General features: G+C 47.3%; 1 protein-coding gene and 1 long non-coding RNA gene across 2 annotated transcripts in view; both read right to left on the reverse strand.

Annotated features, from left to right (window-relative positions):
- Positions 1–18,164, reverse strand: part of LOC115466391 (zinc finger protein 585A-like) — a 218,841-nt gene that overhangs the window by 111,014 nt on the left and 89,663 nt on the right. The gene's annotated exons all lie outside the window — the stretch shown is intronic.
- LOC115466433 lies at positions 6,438–9,246 on the reverse strand. The gene is made up of 3 exons (XR_003941550.1): positions 9,212–9,246; positions 9,009–9,122; positions 6,438–6,831 (listed from the first exon to the last, which is right to left on the reverse strand). It is a non-coding gene; the product is annotated as an uncharacterized LOC115466433 (long non-coding RNA).

The raw sequence follows: 18,164 nt of genomic DNA on the forward strand, positions 1-18,164 counted from the left end.
ATGGTGGGGGTGATAGTAGGAGTGACAGTGTTAAGTAAGTTGGTGGGGATGGGGTCTGAGGAACAGGTGGTGGATTTTGAGGAGGAGAGGAGATGGGCGGTTTCCTCTTCGGTGATAGCAGGAAAAGAGGAGAAGGAGGCCTGGGTAGGTTGGTTGAGAGAGTGGGTTATAGGAGGAAGAGAAGGTTTAGTGGTGAATTCAAGATTGATCTTCTGGACCTTGTCACGGAAGTAGTCGGCCAGAGATTGCGGAGAGAGTGAGGGGGGAGTGGGAGCGGAAGGCACTTTGAGGAGGGAGTTGAGGGTGGCAAAGAGACGACGAGGGTTAGAGCTGAGGGAATTAGTCAATTGGGTGTAATAGTCCTGTTTAGCGAGGAATAGGGAGGATTGGAAGGAGGATAGCATGAATTTGAAATGAATGAAGTCATTATGGGCGCGAGATTTCCTCCAGTGGCGTTCAGCCGAATGGGCGCAGGAGCGAAGGTATCGGGTGCAAGGGGTCAGCCAGGGCTGGGGATTGGTACGCCTTGTGGGACGGGAGATGGGTGGCGCAAGGGTGTCAAGAGCAGAGGAGAGAGTGGCATTGTAAATGGAGACAGCTTTGTCAACAGATTTGGAGGACAAGATGGAAGGGAGGAGGTCAGAGATACAAGAGGATAAGGTGGGGGGGTCAACAGCCTGGAGATTTCTGGACGTAGTAGTTAGTGTGGGGCGAGATTGAGGGGGAGGGTGCTGAAGTGTGAATGTGATTAGGTGATGGTCAGAGAGAGGAAGAGTTGAAACGCAGAAATTGGAGGGAGAGCAGGTGGAAGAGAGGACGAGATCAAGACAGTGGCCAGATTTATGAGTAGGGGTGGTGGGGCTCAGTTGGAGGTTGAAGGAGGAGGTAAGAGTGAGGAACTGAGAAACATATGAGTCGGATGGGTTATCAGTGTGAATATTGAAGTCACCAAGAATGAGGGATGGGGATGAGGGCTCGAGAAAAACGGTGAGCCAGGCATCGAAGTCGGTAAGGAAGGAATGGAGGGATTTATCGGGGGGGGGCGGTAAATGACTGCAACTCTGAGTGGCAGTGGGTGGAATAGACGGATGGAGTGAACTTCAAAGGATGAGAAGCAGTGAGACTGAGGTAGGGGGAGAGGTTGAAAACTGCAGGAGGGCGAAAGTAGTAGCCCGACGCCGCCACCGCGGCCAGCTGGGCGGGAAGAATGGGAGAAAAGATATCCACCGTGGCATAGGGCTGCGATTGAGGCAGAATTGTCGGGGGTGAGCCAGGTTTCAGTTAGGGCAAGCAGTTGAAGGGAATGGGAGATGAAGAGATCGTGGGTAAAGGGAAGTTTGTTGCAGATGGAGTGGGCGTTCCACAGGGCGCACGAGAAGGGGAGGGAGGAGGGGGGAGGAGGGGGATAGAGATGAGATTGGAGCTATCGCGGGAACGGTTGCTTAGATGAGGTGAGGGCGAGGACAAGTGTGGGGGACCTGGGTTGGGATTGATGTCTCCCGCGGATAGCAGGAGAAGGAGCAAGACAGTGCGGAGAAGGGTGGGAGAGGAAGGTCGACGAAGGCGACGAAGACGGGATGCGCTTAGGAAGAAAGGGGAAGGGTTCATGGCAGGAAGGAGGTGTTGAAGGTTGAGAGCTAGGAAGGAGGAGGAAGACAGTAGGGATGGTGAGGTGGTGGGAGACAGGGGTAGGTAGGGTACTGGAGTAGCGAGGAGGACGGAAGAGGACAGGGATGGGTAGTGAGATCGTGTGGTAGATGGCGGTTGGAGGGGGAAAAGATTGGGGAGGGACAGGGCAAGGAATAGGATGTGGATGGGGGCCATGGGTAGTGACTGAGGTGTTCACAGGGCAGGTCGGTGGGCTGGGAGACAGGCAGGTGGTGAGGGTGATCAGTCGGGGAAGGGAGTGATGAGCTGGTGGGGAGATGGGCTGGGAGGCGGTATTCTGTCAGGTGAGTGGCTAGTAGGTAGGTTGAGTGACAGGAGCAGGTGGATTGGGTATCAGGCAGGAAGGAGCAGGTGAGTGCGGACAGGTTACGGGGTGGATTGGGTAACAGGCGGTGAGTGGGGTGGAGGGCACGGCAGTAGTGCTGGAACAAGCTGGAATGGTTTGAAGCAGGAGCTGGCGGACTACACAAGCTGAAACAGACAGACTGGAACAGGCTAAACAATCCTATAAGCTATGTAAAGGCTAGGTAGATTTAAGTGACTGTAAGCAAGGAAACCTTAATATTTGATCTGAGATAGTTGATCAGAGATAAATGTTTGATCTGAATTATATCCTTTGGTGCAAAGGAGATTAGAATGCAATAGAGTATTTCTTTCTGTTTACCAGTACAGTCAAATAATTCCATTCCACTTAAATAATTTTTTGTTATATATATGAGGGAGTAGTATCTGGATTTATTGTAAATCAAATTGATTCCATTCACAGGAATTCATATTCACCTTCATGCATTCATCCGATATTATCTTTTAAGGATGAAGTTTTATTTTATGTTCACTCTGTCTCTTGTGAGCTGAGCACAGTTAGTTTCCTCGGCTGGCACGACTACATATTAGAGGTATTTTGATACTGTGTGAAATTTTACCACAGACGGGTGACATATATAAAACATTCTCCTTGGATAGGATGTGATATGTGAAAATACATTTTGCTTTAATGAAATTGCTAAACTTTAGAGTCAGAGACTTATCAATGAGGGATACATACAGTGCTATTTTTTCCTGAGGTCCGGCTTACTTGCCTGCTCCCTTCTGTTCCTGCTCTGCTGGACGGGGGGGGGGGGGGGGGGGGGGGGGGGCGCCAACCGATAGTCTGCAGGGGGGCACCAGAGACCCTAGGCACGGCCCTGGATATCATAGAGGTCTATAAAATAATGAGTAGAGTGGAAGGGGTAGACGTGAATCGCTTCTTTATTCTTCCAAAAATACTAGGACTAGGGGGGCATGGAATGAAGCTAAAAAGTAGTAAATTTCAACAAATCGGAGAAAATATTTCTTTAATCACTGGAATTAAACTCTGGAATTCAACAGCAGAGAATATGGGAAAAGCAGTTAGCTTAGCAGGGTTTAAAAAAAAGTTTGGCTATCTTCCTAAAAGGAAAGTCCATAAGCCGTTATTAAGATGGCCTTGGGAAAATCCATGGCATATTTGTAGGATAAGCAGCATAAAATGTATTGTACTGTTTTGGGATCTTGCCAGGTACTTGTAGCCTGGATTGGCCACTGTTGGAAACAGGATAGTAGGCTTGAGTCTGTCCCAGTCTGGCAACACTTATGTACTGATAAGAATTTACCCTGTCTTTTAGACTCAAGGGATACTAGGGAATTTTCATGGTTTAGTATGAAGGTAGATAATATTCCATCTTCTGTTCAACTTTTAGATGGTACGATTTTTAATGTGGAAACTGTCTAGGATATTGGTGTGTTATTGGATTCTTCTTTGACCTTTGAACCACAGGTGAATGTGGTATTTAAAAAGTCTTTTTTTCAAACTGAAGCAATTGTGACTTCTACGATCACATTTTTATCGGGAACATTTCAGAGTGGTGGTCAGGCAGTGATTTTATCACTGTTGAATTATAGTAATGTGTTATATGAAGGACTGTCTTCTAAATTGCTGAGAAAGTTATGTTGGATTCAAAACATGGCAGCGAAATTGATTTATCTAAATTTGACCATGTGTCCCCTCTGCTTTTAAAATTGCATTGGCTGATGGTTGATGCATGAGTTACATTTAAAATTTGTTGTTTAATTTTTAAAACTTTAATTGGTGATGTTTCGGAAATTTTTCCTTTAATTAAGAAGTTAGCAGGATCTTTGTTACAGAATCCCACCTTTCTGCAACCTGGTGCCACCAATATGGATCTTCCTGTCTCCCTTCCCCCTCCTACCGCCAGTGGGTGGCTACTCAATTTTCCTCTCTCCCAGTATGGAAACTGGTGGTCACTTTCCCTTTCCACCTCCTGCTGCTTTGATCAGGGGAGCCTATCTGCCTTCATCACTTTTTTTTTTTTTTACTTCTATTAGGGCAGGGGGTCTTTGCTTCCCCTCTTCTGTTCCTTTCTGCCTCTCTCCATCCTGCTGATGCCAGGTTCAGTCATCCTGTCTCATTCCTTCCTCCTACTGCTGTCAGTCTGGTCCTTCCTGCCTCCTTCCTTCCTTGTACCGCCAATTTGACCATCCTTCCTCGCTCTTCCTGCTAATCCCAGTGGGGGTCTGTTTTCCTCCTTTCCTCCAGCCTCTTCCAAAAAAGATCCTGTCTGCCTCTCTCCAACTAACAGCACTACGTTACTCATATAGAACAAAACTCAAACTTCTGGGTGGGAGGAAAGTTTAGCATCTTGGAGCAGCACTGAGACAGGTCAGAAACTGAAAAAAAAGATGAGAGAAAATGGGCATTGAAGAAGATGAAGAGAAGGGAAAAGGACTTGAAAATGATAGGGGAGAATAACAGAAAGAGAAGGAATGAAAAGCAAAAGGATAACCTGAAAATGAAAGGAGAAAAGTAGAAATAAGGAAAATAGAACACATAATCCCTACAGCAAAAGCTAGAAGCAGGGACCTTGATTATAACACCCTCATTCTCACTGTGCCTGGTCCATAGGAAAATCCCCTCATTCCTAGTCAAACTATATCACCTGGTTCATGCATTTCCTCACATGTGCCTGTGGTGGTCGGATTTCCTCTTTCCTCAGATCCCAGAGGCTCAGTCTTGAATCCCTCTTGCTCAAATCGGATTAAAATACCAGGCTTGACATTATGAGAGCCTATTATAGGACAAAGACAGTATAATATGAAGTTACCCCAGAACCTGATCATTTTAGTACTGAAGTGGGCAGCTCCTTTCCTGAAGAGTTACAAATAGCTTTGTTGTGGATGCTGTTACTGTATAAACATAGAAACATGACGGCAGATAAAGGCTATATGACCCATCCAGTCTGCCCATCCTCTGTAACCCCTAATTCTTCCTGTTCCTAAGCGATCCCACATGCTTATCCCATGCCTTTTTAAACTCTGGAAAAGTCCTCGACTCCACCACCTCCACCGGGAGGACATTCCACGCCTCCTTCACCCTTTCTGTGAAATAATACTTCCTTAGGTTACTCCTAAGCCTATTCCCTCTTAACTTTGTCATATGCCCCCTCATTCCCCAGCTCTCCTTCATTTGAAAAAGGCTCTCTTCCTGTACATAAAAGCCCTTGAGATATTTAAACGTTTCTATCATGTCTCCTCTCTCCCTCCTCTCTTCCAGCGTATACATGTTGAGGTTCATAAGCCTGTCCCTATAATTTTTGCATTCAAGACCGCTTACTAATTTCGTAGCCGCCCTCTGGACCCACTCCATCCTGTTTATATCTTTTCGTAGGTGCGGTCTCCAGAACTGCACGCAGTACTCCAAATGGGGCCTCACAAGAGATTTATACAACAGCACTATCACCTCCTTTTTCTTGCTAGTCATGCCTCTCTTTATGCACCCAAGCATCCTTCTGGTTTTGACATAATGGAAGGTTCTGTCATCAGGAGTGTTTTTTCTTAATTTTTTTTTTTTTATTATACAGAATGTTTTCCATCTAGTTGCTATAGATCAGAAATCTGATTCTGCCTGACACCACCAACTGGAAATGTGCTAAATCATCATTCTGTGAGCCAATTGGTCTTCAGCACCCAGTAACTCCAAGTGTTGGTTTACAATTACAATCATAGGACCCATTTTACCAAGCTGCGGCAAAGGGGGCCTGTGCTGGCATCAGCGCGTGTTTTTTACATGTTCCGAGGCCCCCTTTTACCGCCGTTGGACTTACTGCAGCTTAGTAAAAGGGGCCCTTGATAAAAAAATAAAATCAGTAGTGAAAAAGAGTAAGATAGGAAAGAATCAATGTCACAATTATATCACAGAGGCATTAGAGAGAATTAAGGCAAAGGGGTGAATATTCAACCTGTGGAGGTCGGCGTTTTTCTAAACACTGACATCATGAGCTGAATTGAGCCCTGTTATTTTGTTCTGGCATCTGCACTGAATATTCAAGCTTTTTGCTGCTCCCCAAAATTACTCGATTAGCTAACTGGATAGCAGACTGAATAGTGCCGCTACCCACTTAAATTCTGGGAACCCCCCCTGAGGCTACCTGGATAGTGGCAAAGAATAAAAGGAGAAAACCTCTGCACAAACAGCGAATCCAAGGAAGACAGCAGAGGTGGTCCAGGAAACAAGGAAATAACCAAGGGTTCATGAACAGACTTTTAGGGACGGGTGACCCTACTTGGCCAAGTTATGGAAATTTGTGGCTAATTAGCTAATTGTGAGAGCAAGGTAGTCGACCTGGGAGGGAAGATGGGTCAGGGTAATAAATCTTGTAAAACTTTTATTAAAGGGAATCTGGTGACAGCTAATACAGAGGAAAGGAAGTGGGAAGTGAGCCAATGAATCAAGAGACCAGGACAACAGACTATTATTCAGTGGTTTATTGTTAAAAATAGTTCACTGGTTTGACTTTACTCTTTCTTGCGTTTCAATAAGCTCTCTAAGTAGTATATCATTTTTCAGCTGTTTTAGCTGACTCTCACCAAAGTGCAATACCAAACTTCCTTCTACAGTTTTAATTAATTCACGCAATCAACAAAGACTCCTGAGGCAGGCCTGTAGCCGAAACACCGCAGCCGAAACACAGATCTGTGGCGAGTCTGCAATAAACCACAGTGAATAATAGTCTGTTGTCCTGGTTTCTTGAGTCATTGGACATCTTCCTACTTCCTTTCCTCTGTGGACTTCATGTGGGGTTTTGGCATTCATCCACTTCGGTGGACTTCTTCACCATATCCTGACGGCTAATACAATGCAGAAAATGGATAATGTTATTCGCTATAATAATTTAAGTTTCCTAAATTTCCCCTTGTGTAAATTGATATTCACCAAGGAAATGCATAAAAGTTCCTTTCTTGAGGTTTTACATATGAATCCTAAGCCCATAACTGTATTAAACTGTAATTATATTCCTAAAAGTGTCTTTACTTGTTGGTGAAGAGGCTCTAGATCATTTTGATAGACGTAATCTAAGTACTTTTTTGGAGTCACTGGCAGATGAGGCCAATAATAAACGACCACTTCGGTGGTGAATACGTGAAATGCCCTCCCGCGGGAGGTGGTGGAGATGAAAATGGTAATGGAATTCAAACATGCATGGGATAAACACAAAGGAATCCTGTTTAGAAGGAATGGTTCCATGGAATGTTAGCGGAGATTGGGTGGCGACGTCAGTAATTGGGAAACAAAACAGGAGCTGGGCAGACTTCTACGGTCTACGCCCTGATCGTGAATGAATAGATAGGGATGGGCTGAAGTGTAAATTTTAAGAGGCTTCGACGTTAGCTTCAGAACTTAGTACAAGAACAGTACTGGGCAGACTTCTACGGTCTGTGCCCTGAGAAAGGCAGGGACAAATAAAACTCGGGTATATGTATAAAGTATCACCTACCATGTAAAATGAGTTTATCTTGTTGGGCAGACTGGATGGACCTTACAGGTCTTTATCTGCCATCATTTACAATGTTACTATCAGGCTGGGCATCTTCCGACATAAATCACCGAGCCGGCGAAAGTTCAAGGGGGCGTGTCGGCGGAGTAGCAAAGGCGGGACATGGGCGGGCATGAGAGTGGCTACCAGATGGCTGGCTTTCACGGATAATGGAAAAAAAAAGCGGCATTAATCAGTATTTCACCGGGTTTACTTGGTCCTTTTATTTTCACGACCAAGCCTCAAAAAGGTGCCCCAACTCACCAGATGACCACTGGAGGGAATGGGGGATGACCTCCCCATACTCCCCCAGTGGTCACCAACCCCCTCCCACTCTAAAAACATAAAAATAAAAACCTTTTTTGCCAGCCTGTATGCCAGCCTCAAATGTCGTACCCAGCTCCCTGACAGCAATATGCAAGTCCCTGGATCAGTTTTTAATGGGTGCAGTGCACTTCAGGCAGGCAGACCCAGGTCCATCCCCCCCTACCTGTTACACTTGTGGTGCTAAGTGTTGAGCCCTCCAAACCCCCGCAAAACCCACTGTACCCACATGCAGGTGCCCCCCTTCACCCATAAGGGCTATGGTAATGGTGTAGAGTTGTGGGGAGTGGGTTTGGGGGGATTTGGGGGGCTCAGCACCCAAGGTAAGGGAGCTATGCACCTGGGAGCTATTTGCATATATATATATATATTTCTTTAGAAGTGCCCCCTAGGGTGCCCGGTTGGTGTCCTGGCATGTCAAGGGGACCAGTGCACTACAAATGCTGACTCCTCCCACGAGCAAATACCTTGGATTTAGCCGGGCATGAGATGGCCGCTTTTTGTTTCCATTATCACTGAAAAACAAAACTGGCCATCTCAAACCCGGTGAAATCTGGCATTTGGCCGGGCCAAACCGTATTATCGAAAAAAAAAGATGGCCGGCCATATTTTTCGATAATACAGTTACGGCCAGCTGTTGCGCCGGCGATCTATTTCGCCGGCACCGTTCGATTATGCCCCTCTATGTTACTTTTTTGCAGGCCTCTGAAAGAGATTTAGGGGTCATTTTACTAAGCCGCGATAAGCACTAACACGTGCTCATGACAGGTCAAAATGGCGTACGTGGGATACACCGAAGAATCCAATTATAATCTTTGAATGTGTGCATGCAAACCACACGCTAAAATATGTAAAAATGTTTTTGCAAAGAGTAGACGTGTCTGACGCTAATCAGTTAACACAGCTACATTGCAACACGTGAGCCCCTTACAAAAGAGGTGTCGACAAGGGTTAACGAGCTAATCGACATTGCTGTATTGTTTCCCTTTTACAATTTCAGAATTTGTTGGGAAATTATTGAAAAATGTATAAATAGCAAATTTTTAAAAAAATGTGATACAAAATAAGATACAATAAAACACAATGCCCTTTTATCCCACCATTTCTGAATTCCGAATGGTCCCAGCTCACCTTAGTAAAGATGTGCAGAAAGAGTTTTCTACTTACTTGTTACAGAAGGGGGAGTCTGTTCGGACATCTCTGATTCAGAATTTTCTATGAAGGGGAGATCTTCCTCTTGTTTAACACTCAGTGAAAACACAGATGTTACAATTGGGAGGCCTGTGATAAGAAAACACATTTACAAGGGTTCAACAAGTCTCCCGTGATCTAACAATGCAAAGCCCATTAAATCCAAAACATTTACTTACAGTTGGAGTCATTTGGATTTTCTTTTCCCTCCCACTCACATTGCTGAGTGAAATATTTCTCATCTTCATTTTTAATCCTGAATATAACATCAGGATTAAGAATTGAATAACCTGTTGATAAGAAGTAGGAAAATGACATTTAAATTGTATTTGTAGAATCCCTTGGGAGGTTCCCTCTGCTTCATGTTTTGATGGAGCAGTGCACGATTTGTGCTTGGAGGTCTGTGTATAGATATCTTGAGACGTGTGTATCTGTCTGACAAAGCCTGCAGAGAAGAGGCAACTGTGGCCTGACACTTGATTAAGATTATATCATAGAGGTTTTCTGGTATAGAGATTTCTCTTCATAGCCTTCCTTGGTGGAGGCATTGCAGGTGTCAACCTTCTGGTTACTATTTGGAGGGGCTACATATTGTACAATACAGTTGACTAGTCTGCAGCTGACATATAATCACCTTATGCAGATGTTAATAGTTCTCGTGTGAAAGGTAAATCCTCTCTCTGGTTTTCTATACCGAAGTATTTGTATACAGAAAAGGGAGACAGACTTCAGTTGGTCTTGTGAGAAGCTTGAAGTTTAAGGTTTACATTTTATCTTACAGAACAGAGCTGCATTTTCTTTCACTGGCTCTTGTTGGATATGAAATGGCATCAGAAGCCAGGTTCTAAATTTCAGAGGCCCATGGTATCTGTGATTTTTACACCGCTGATTCCATGATGTGCCTGGGTGGTACATGAGAGAGAAGACATTTACCCCGTGACATAAGGATGTCATGAATCTCCTTGATGACCTTCTTGTACAGCTCCTTCTGCCATTCTCCCAGAAGGTCCCAGTCCACTTCCAGGAAATAAGCAGAAACATCCTTGAATGTGACCAATGCCTAGAACAGCAAACAAGGCACCCTACGTCAAAGTGTCATTTTTTAATTTAATTTTATTAAATATACATCTATCGACATACTTCTAGATAGTTTACAATAAACATATTTAAAAGTTCACACAAAAGGAAAATCAAATAATGCTACACACACAGTAATTTCAAGGGTAAACTGTTCCAGTTGTGTACGTCATAGTGAAAACATACACTGTCTCATAGATGTTTTATAAAACACAGCACTGCTAAGAAGAACGAAGATGTCCAATGCAACCCCCTCAGAATGGAAAAACTAGGCATTAACCCCAGGATACTAGATATGGTGACTAAAAAATCAGTGCTGAAAAAGTTAGGAGTCATTTACAGATTAGTGCGTAGTGACAGAGAGCGTGACTAACTTTACATCAACTGAAATGTGGTTCAAATTCTCACACCTAAATTAGATGCAGATCCCCTGTATGCTGTAAATATGCGCATAACTTAAAGGAACGCCCCCAATCCACCCATGACCTGCCCATTTCCGTGCCTCCTTTTTTGACTAATGTACGCACGAGGTCCTTTTACTAATCTGCGGTAAAAAGTAGCCTATGGTAGTGCGAACGTGTCTTTTGGATGCGCGCTGAGCCTTTTTTTTTACCGTGTCTAGGAAAAAGGGTCTTGTTTTTAAGGGACCGGAAAATTGAAATGCTCTAACATTGAAACTAGTGTGTGTCCTTTTTCGGCCTGACACCTTACCGCCAGCCACTGACCTAGCGGTAAGGTCTCACGCGCTACTTGCGTGCCAACTGCTGTTTACTGTCGGGTAAGCAGCCCGCGGCAGGATTCAGTGCACGCCAAATTCAGAAATACTGCCCGGCTCATGCACTAGCTGGGCGGTAGAGCCGATTTTGCGCACGCTGTATGCACGTAGGCCGTTACGCAGCTTAGTAAAAGAGCCTCCTAAATTGTAATGCCAATTAGCACCAATAATTACTTGTTAAAATACCAATTATCAGTGCTAATTAGCTCTTTATTCAATTAAATTGATTTTTTTATAGAGTTCGGGGGTAATCCAGGTGATGCATATGTAAATACTAGCATTTCAGTGTATGTGTGCAAATACCAACTTACATAGCGTGTATTTGCAAGGGAAAGTACAAAGGGACAGAGCATGGGCAAGACATGGACAGGATTACCTCTTAAACATGTAGCATATAGAAAACCATAAATTTTGCATTTAGGTGTCTGCACTTACGCCAGCTCTATGGCTGGTAACACTGAGCTTCTAAATGTGAGTCACGCCGATCTCAGGTTAAGTCAGTATTCTATAATGGATCCCAGTCACTGTTATGGAAAAGGATCCTACTGCATGTCCTTGGGGCACCTACATGGAGGCTCCCAGTTGTAGAATTGCCTCCAAATTGTCCACATCCAGAAATCAGATGTTGCAAAAGCCTAAGCAAACCTAAATATACAATATTACAATAATCAAATTTAAGTAAAAATCAGCAATTCAGTAACATGAAAAAATCATCTGACATACTGAAGATGAAGCAGTAAAGTAAAAAAAAAAATACATAACAAAACCTGTGGCCAAAATGTCAGCAGAGTTGAGAACTATTCCTAGATAACAGATTTGATGCTGATTTGGAATAGGTTCAAGAAAGGAGGGTAAAAACAAAAATGCAGTTGATCAGTGGGTACCACCATCATCTCAGTCTTTTAGGCCATTCTGACCACACTGTGCTGAAATCTCACTAAAATCCTCAACTATCTGTGACTGATCAGAACCAGGAGACTTGCTGACCAGTTAAGTTGAAACCTCTCAAAGATATTCAAGCTAGTCACGTGACCAAATATGGCTGCCAAACTGGCGCTAAAGCGAATGCTACATACCTGTAGAAGGTATTCTCCGAGGACAGCAGGCTGATTGTTCTCACGAATGGGTGACGTCCACGGCAGCCCATCCGATCAGAGATCTTCACTAGCAACAGCATTTGCTAGCCTTCACGTGCGCATGCACCGTGCGCATGTGCGACCGTCTTCCCGCCCGAACGCGCTCGTGTTCGTCAGTCCAGTACACAGCAAAGACATAGACAAGGAAAGACACAACTCCAAAGGGGAGGCGGGCGGGTTGGTGAGAATAATCAGCCTGCTGTCCTCGGAGAATACCTTCTACAGGTATGTAGCATTCGCTTTCTCCGAGGACAAGCAGGCTGCTTGTTCTCATGAATGGGGTATCCCTAGCCCCCAGGCTCACTCAAAACAACAAACAGGGTCAATTGGGCCTCGCAACAGCGAGGACATAACTGAGATTGACCTAAACTTATCCAACTAACTGAGAGTGCAGCCTGGAACAGAATAAAAATGGGCCTAGGGGGGTGGAGTTGGATTCTAAACCCCAAACAGATTCTGCAGCACCGACTGCCCGAACTGACTGTCACATCGGGTATCCTGCTGAAGGCAGTAATGAGATGTGAATGTGTGGACGGATGACCACGTCGTAGCCTTGCAAATCTCTTCAATAGTGGCTGACTTCAAGTGGGACACTGATGCTGCCATGGCTCTAACACTATGAGCCGTGACAGGACCCTCAAGAGTCAGCCTAAACTGGGCATAAGCGAAGGAAATGCAATCTGCTAGCCAATTGGATATGGTGCGTTTCCCGACTGTCTGTGGGGCTGTGTCCGCTCCAGATAGAAGGCCAATGCTCGTTTGCAGTCCAATGTGTGCAGCTGGCATTCAGCAGGGCGGGTATGAGGACGGGGAAAGAATGTTGGCAAGACAATTGACTGGTTCAGATAGAACTCCGACACCACCTTCGGCAAGAACCTAGGGTGGGTACGGAGGACTACTCTGTTATGATGAAATTTGGTATAAGGAGCATAAGCTACAAAGGCTTGAAGCTCACTGACTCTGCGAGCTGAAGTAACTGCCAACAAGAAAATGACCTTCCAGGTCAAGTACTTCAGATGGCATGAATTCAGTGGCTCGAAAGGAGGGTTCATCAGCTGGGAGAGAACGACATTGAGATCCCATGACACTGTAGGAGGTTTGATGGGGGGCTTTGACAAAAGCAAATCTCTCATGAAGTGAACAACTTAAGGCTGTCCCGAAATCGGCTTACCTTCCACACGGTAATGGTATGCACTAATCGCACTAAGATGAACTCTTACAGAGTTGGTCTTAAGACCAGACTCAGACAAGTGCAGAAGGTATTCAAGCAGGGTCTGTGTAGGACAAGAGCGAGGATCTAGGGCCTTGCTGTCACACCAGACGGCAAACCTCCACCATAGAAAGAAGTAACTCTTTTTAGTGGAATCTTTCCTGGAAGCACGCAAGACCTGGGAGACACCCTCTGAGAGACCCAAGGAGGCAAAATCTACGCTCTCAACATCCAGGCCATGAGAGCCAGAGACCGGAGGTTGGGATGCAGTAGCGCCCCCTCGTTCTGAGTAATGAGGGTCAGAAAACAATCCAATCTCCACGGTTCTTCGGAGGACAACTCCAGAAGAAGAGGGAACCAGATCTGACGCGGCTAGAAAGGAGCGATCAGAATCATCGTGCCTTGGTCTTGCCTGAGTTTCAGCAAAGTCTTCCCCACCAAAGGTATGGGAGGAAAAGCATACAGGAGGCCTTCCCCCCAATCCAGAAGAAAGGCATCCGACGCTAGTATGCCGTGGGCCTGAAGTCTGGAACAGAACTGAGGGACCTTGTGGTTGGCTCAGGTAGCAAAGAGATCCACCAAGGGGGTGCCCCACGCTTGGAAGATCTCGTGTACCACTTTGGAATTGAGCGACCACTCGTGAGGTTGCATGATCCTGCTCAACCTGTTGGTCAGACTGTTGTTTACGTCTGCCAGATATGTGGCCTGAAGACACATGCCGTATCGGCGAGCCCAAAGCCACATTCTGACGGCCTCCTGACACAGAGGAAGAGATCTGGTGCCCCCCTGCTTGTTGATGTAGTACATGGCAACCTGGTTGTCTGTCTGAATTTTAATAATTTGGTGGGACAGCCGATCCCTGAAAGCCCTTAGAGCATTCCAGACCGCTCGTAACTCCAGGAGATTGATCTGTAGACCTTGTTCCTGAAGGGACCAACTCTCTTGGGTGTGAAGCCCATCGACATGAGCTCCCCATCCCAGGAGAGACGCATCCGTTGTCAGCACTTTTTGCGGCTGAGGAATTTGGAAGGGACGTCCCAGAGTCAAATTGGACCAAATTGTCCACCACTGCAGGGACTGAAGAAAACTGGTGGACAGCTGGACTACATCCTCTAGATCCCCAGCAGCTTGGTACCACTGGGAAGCTAGGGTCCATTGAGCTGAACTCATGTGAAGACGGGCCATGGGAGTCACATGAACTGTGGAGGCCATGTGGCCGAGCAATCTCAACATCTGCCGAGCTGTGATCTGCTGAGACGCCTGCACCCAGGAAACGAGGGACAGAATATTGTCGGCCCTTGCTTCCGGAAGGTAGGCACGAGCTGTCTGAGAATCCAGCAGAGCTCCTATGAATTTGAGTTGTTGAACTGGAAGAAGGTGGGACTTTGGATAATTTATCACAAACCCTAGTAGCTCCAGGAGTCGAATAGTCATCTGCATGGACTGTAGAGCTCCTGCCTCAGAGGTGTTCTTCACCAGCCAATAGTCGAGGTAAGGGAACACGTGCACTCCCAGTCTGCGTAGAGACGCCGCTACGACAGCCAGGCATTTTGTGAACACCCTGGGCGCAGAGGCGAGAACAAAGGGTAGCACACAATATTGAAAGTGCCGTGTTCCCAGACGGAATCAAAGATACTGTCTGTGAGCTGGAAGTATCGGGATATGAGTGTAAGCATCCTTTAAGTCCAGAGAGCATAGCCAATTGTTTTCCTGAATCATGGGGAGAAGGGTGCCCAAGGAAAGCATCCTGAACTTTTCTCGGACCAGATATTTGTTCAGGGCCCTTAGGTCTAGGATGGGACGCATCCCCCCTGTTTTCTTTTCCACAAGGAAGTACCTGGAATAGAATCCCAGCCCTTCTTGCCCCGGTGGCACGGGCTTGACCGCATTGGTGCTGAGAAGGGCGGAGAGTTCCTCTGCAAGTACCTGCTTGTGCTGGAAGCTGAAGGACTGAGCTCCCGGTGGGCAATTTGGAGGCTTTGTGACCAAGTTGAGGGAGTATCCTAGCCGGACTATTTGAAGAACCCACTGGTCGGAGGTTATGAGAGGCCACCTTAGGTGAAAAAATTTTAACTTCCCCCCGACCGGTAGATCGTCTGGCACGGACACTTTGATTGCGGCTATGCTCTGCTGGAGCCAGCCAAAAGCCCGTCCCTTGCTTTTGCTGGGGAGCTGCAGGGGCCTGTGGAGGCGCACACTGTTGACGAGAACGAGCGAGCTGGGGTTTGGCCTGGGCAGCAGGCTGGCGAGAGGCAGGATTGTACCTAAGCTTATTAGAAGAACAGGTAACAGTCTGCCTTCCCCCATAAAAACGTCTACCAGTTGAGGTAGATGCTGAAGGCGTCCGGTGGGAGAATTTGTCGAAAGCGGTGTCCCGCTGGTGGAGCTGTTCTACCACCTGTTCGACTTTTTCTCCAAAAATATTATCCCCCCCCAGCAAGGAGAATCCGCTATCCGCTGCTGGAGCCTATTCTCCAGGTCTGAGGCGCGCAGCCATGAGAGTCTGCGCATCACCACACCTTGAGCAGCGGCCCTGGACGCGACATCAAAAGTATCGTAAACACCCCTGGCCAGGAATTTACGACACGCCTTCAGCTGCCTGACCACCTGCTGAAAAGGCTTGGCTTGCTCAGAGGGGAGCTTGTCCACCAAGTCCGCCAACTGCTGCACATTGTTCCGCATATGAATGCTCGTGTAGAGCTGGTAGGACTGAATTTTGGAAATGAGCATTGAAGAATGGTAGGCCTTCCTCCCAAAAGAATCCAAGGTTCTAGAGTCTTTGCCCAGGGGCGCCAAAGCATACTCTCTAGAACTCTTGACCTTCTTAAGGGCCAGATCCACCACACTAGAGTCGTGAGGCAACTGAGTCCGCATCAACTCTGGGTCCCCATGGATCCGATACTGGGATTTGATCTTCTTGGGAATGTGGGGATTAGTTAGCAGCTTCGCCCAGTTTGCCAGCAATGCATGGGTACTTTGGACGATTCCTTAGGTAGCGAAAGATAGTCCAAAAGCTCAAACATTTCAGCTCTTGGCTCATCCTCCGTAACCACAGGGAAGGGAATGGCCGTAGACATTTCCTGGACAAAGGCCGCGAAAGATAGACTCTCGGGAGGAGAAAGCTGTCTTTCAGAGGAGGGAGTGGGATCAGAAGAAAGACCGTCAGACTTCTCATCTGAGAAATATCTGATGTCTTCCTCTGCCTCCTATGAGGCCTCACCATCGGTGTCGGACACCAGTTCATGAACTTCTGTCCGAAGCCGTGCCCGCCTCGACTCCGTAGGAACATGACCACGGTGGAAGCGTCGAGAGGAAGACTCCCGTACCGGCGGCGATGGAGCTCCCTCCATCGATGTTGTCAAGGAGTCCGCCTGGGAGGCAGTCGATGCCAGTACCGCAAGCGGTACCGGTACAGGAGACCTCACCACGGACGAGGGCCCAGCTGTCGCCTCAGTCGTCGGTACCGGCGGCACAAGCACCCCCGGCACTGGAGGAGAAGGGCGCAACAGCTCTTCCAGGATCCCTGGAAGGATGGCCCTGAGGCTCTCATTCAGAGAGGCTGTCGAGAGAGGCAAGGAGTCCGGTACCAGCGACGAGCTGCAAATCTGTCCAGAACACGGAGGCGGTACCAGGCTGTCCACAGGGGAGCGTATCGACACCTCCTGAATGGAGGGTGAGCGGTCCTCCCAATCTCGACACTTGGGTGCCGGTGGCACCGGCGACATAGAGCTCTCGGTACCACGTGTGGAAGGCGATCAATGACGATGCTTCTTTGCCTTCACACGAAGCACATCACCGGTACCTCCCGGTACCGAAGAGGAGGACGTCGAATCCACATGTCTCCTGTGGGCCGGGTCCGAAAGAGGTCGATCCCAGGGGGTCTGTACCGCAGGAGCCCTCAAGGCAGGCGGAGACCTACTCGAGGGCTCACCGCCACCAGCAGGGGAATGGACAGCCCTCACCTGCACTCCGGAAGACAAAGCACCCTCCGATGACATCGATACCACCGATGACCTCGGTATCGTAGACGCTGGATCACCGGCAGAAGAGCTGGGTACCGCAGACGTCGACGCACCGGACGATTACCTCGGTACTGAAGACGTTGAAGCACCGGACAAGGCCCTGAACAAAAGGTTCCACTGGGCCAATCTCGCCGCCTGAGTTCGCTTCTTCAAGAGAAGACAGAGAGTACAGGCCTGGGGGCGATGCCCGGCCCCCAGACACTGAAGACACGAAACGTGCCTGTCAGTGAGGGAGATAGTCCGGCTGTACTGGGTGCACTTTTTGAAGCCGCTGGCAGGCTTCGAGAACACGGGCGGAAAAATCACGCCGGCGAAGTCAAAATTCCTGATGATGGCTAATGGCACCAAAAAAGTTAGAAAAAAACCCCCATACGGGTGGCGAAAAAGGCCGCGCCTGACAATGAAAGGAAACTTACGGGAAAAACTCGAAATGAGGGAAGTTTTTTTTTTTTCAAACTAAGAGGCACACAACGGAAAAGACAAAAAACGGACACTTCTGAACGGAAGAACGCGGCGAAAAGACACAAGGGGTCTCCTTGGGGCGTAGACCGACCGAAAAACAGCCGTCCTGAACCGCGGAAAAAAGAAGACTGACGAACATGAGCGCATTCGGGCGGGAAGACGATCGTGCATGCATACGCGAGGGCTAGCAAACGCTGTTGCTAGTGAAGATCTCTGATCGGAGGGGCTGCCGTGGACGTCACCCATTCGTGAGAACAAGCAGCCTGCTTGTCCTCGGAGAAAAATCTATATAAATTAATATCCCAATCAATATATATAAATGGCGACTGTCGTACTCACTCGCAAATGCGCAGTAGAGACCCTCTCTGCCCCGCCCCCGCTTCAATATGTGATGACGGGGGCGGAACAGAGAGGGTCTCTACTGCGCATTTGCAAGGGACACCGCCATCG

This window comes from Microcaecilia unicolor, chromosome 3 (assembly GCF_901765095.1).
Source record: "Microcaecilia unicolor chromosome 3, aMicUni1.1, whole genome shotgun sequence".
Classification (NCBI taxonomy): domain Eukaryota; kingdom Metazoa; phylum Chordata; class Amphibia; order Gymnophiona; family Siphonopidae; genus Microcaecilia; species Microcaecilia unicolor.